The sequence below is a fragment of the Alosa pseudoharengus genome, unplaced genomic scaffold (assembly GCF_046254945.1).
Source record: "Alosa pseudoharengus isolate Yale_2024_CS ecotype anadromous, Long Island Sound unplaced genomic scaffold, YU_APseudo_1.1 YU_APseudo_1.1_scf_4, whole genome shotgun sequence".
Classification (NCBI taxonomy): domain Eukaryota; kingdom Metazoa; phylum Chordata; class Actinopteri; order Clupeiformes; family Clupeidae; genus Alosa; species Alosa pseudoharengus.
In genome coordinates, this window is record NW_027468774.1 from 9,913,878 (window position 1) to 9,916,377 (window position 2,500).

At 42.6% G+C, this 2,500-nt stretch overlaps 1 protein-coding gene across 1 annotated transcript in view; it reads right to left on the reverse strand.

The window, feature by feature from the left end:
* The window catches only part of rbfox3a (RNA binding fox-1 homolog 3a), a 172,958-nt gene that overhangs the window by 29,408 nt on the left and 141,050 nt on the right, over positions 1-2,500 (reverse strand). The gene's annotated exons all lie outside the window — the stretch shown is intronic.

Here is a 2,500-nt window from a genome sequence, read left to right on the forward strand (position 1 = left end):
AGGTGAAGTGCGGTCAGTAGGACCTTTCTGGAGGTTCTATATGGCGGGAACACTGTATTTTATTTCTATTCAGACTGCAGCTCCACAGACAACTCTATAGGAATGTGGGGTGCGATTGTGTGTGGTGTGTGTGTGTGTGTGTGTGTGTGTGTGTGGGTGTGTGTGTGTGTGTGTGTGAGTGTGTGCGAGAGTATGTGTATGTGTGTGTGTGTGTGTCTGTGTGTGTGTGTGTGTATGTCTGTGTCTGTGTCTCTGTGTGTATGCAGCATATGGTACTGTTTAGATGTTGGCAAACTTCACAGCACGTTCAGACGACTTGAAGAATTAGCTGCCAATAAATCTTGAGTAATGTTTGCCTCAGCCATCTAGCCAAGCAGCTGAAACACACAAACAAGACTGCATGTGTGTCCATATGGGACTTTGTCACCCTTGATGTGTGTGTCTGTCTCAGTGCATTTATATGCTGTCTGTATGCATCTGTATGCATCTGTGTGCGATTGTGTGTGTGTGTGTGTGTGTGTGTGTGTGTGTGTGTGTGTGTTTGTAGGTCAGTGTTAATATGTGCATGTAAGTGTACACTTATGAACACAAGTGTTTGTGAATATGTACATGTGAGAGCCTGTTTGTTTGTATAACTGTGCATGTGAAATTGTGTGCATGCATGTGTGTGTGTGTGTGTGTGTGTGTGTGTGTGTGTGAGTGTGTGAGTGTGTGTGTGTGTGTGTGTGTGTGTGTGTGTGTGTACAGTATGTGTGTGTGTGTGTGTGTGTGTGTGTGTGTGTGTGTGTGTGAGAGAGAGAGAGAGAGGGGTAACTGAGTTTATGAGCGAGTGTGTCTGTACTGGTGTGTGTGTGTGTGTATGTCAATATATGTGTGTGTGTGAAAGTGTGTCTGTAATGGTGTGAGTGTCTGTCGGTTTAAGGGGGAGTACTATGTGAAATAAAAATGATGGATGATTCCGCTCTGTCAACGCAGTTATTTAGTGTATCTCTGTATGTGTGCGTCTGTATGTGTGTCTGCGAGTGTGTGTGTGTGCGAGTGTGTGTGTGAGAGAGAGAGATAGTGTGTGTGTATGTCTGTGGGAGAGAGTTTGTGTGTGGGCATGTGTGTGTGTGGTGTGTGTGTGTGTGTGTGTGTGTTATTTAGTGCCAGGTTGTAAAGCTGTCTGCCGGTGAGCAGATTTTAGTCTAATGAATGGCCGCAGCCCTTTTCCTGTCTGCAAATGAAACAAGAGCTTTTCCCCCACATTAGGATGCAGTGAGCCCAACTCTACAGAACTCACCTAAATACCAAACACACACACACACACACACACACACACAGACGCACACAAACAAACACACTCACACAAACACACACCAACACACACACACACCACACACACACAAACACACACACACACACACACTGCCGCACTCACATTAAATACCACACACACAAACACACACACACTGTAGAGCTGACTTTAATTACCACACACAAACACACACTCACTGCAGAGATCACTTTAAAGGACAACTCTAAGAACAATCTAGAGTCTACTTTTGAATGGCAATGATTGTAAACGTTTGTTTGGGACCAAAATGATGTTAAACAAAGACATTTTGAGCACTATTGGAATATGCCTTCAAATCCAAATAGCATTTAGTGGTAGCCTTGAGGGCAAGCCTACTGGACAGTAGTTTGCATGACACTTGTTAATCGAGCAAGATGGTGGTGACCAGAAGAAAAGTTTAGTGATGTGCTTACAGGACAAACAGTCCTTTCAGATTTCCATTTCTATACACTTACAAAGTTCCATTTGTATACACGTTCAAAGTTATCGGAACTCCCCCTATTACCGTTGGTCCCGTATTTCCGCCGTCTTGCGTGTATGTGTCAGTTAATATCCATTTCTATACAAACCAAGACGCAGGACTACTAAAGAAATGCAACCACCCACACCATAGGTGTATCTAAATTAGCTATGTACCAAAAAGGACATTTTACCGTGACTCGAAGAGCTGTAAACAGTGTTGTAAGGCTGCGTGTACACAACCGCTTGGAGCTCCAGTAGAATTTTAATTTCATGACGAGAATTCTCGGTCTAACCGTTCATGTGCCGTTGAAACGCCGTAAATAGGCGACTCATCAGGTCAGCACTATGACTCTGAGCGTGGTAAACAAAATCGGATATTTCAGGCAGTAAATGCTCCCGTTAAGAACCAAACCAGATTTTGTTCAAATCTATACACCTATGGCTACTGAAAAATTTAGCAAATGTTATTTTGAAGTGTTAAAAAACACCTTTGTTTTATAATTTCTGAACAAAAGTGGTGATAATTGGGGGTGTTACGATATATTTCTGCACACTTACAAAGTTACAAAGTTCCATTTCTATACACATTTCTATATAAAGTTCAAATGAGTTTGGTTTGTCTGTAAGAACCCTCTCCACAGTACCTTAGAAGTGAAGTGTGATGCTATTTTGAACCTGGTCAGTGGCGTAAAGTAGCTATTT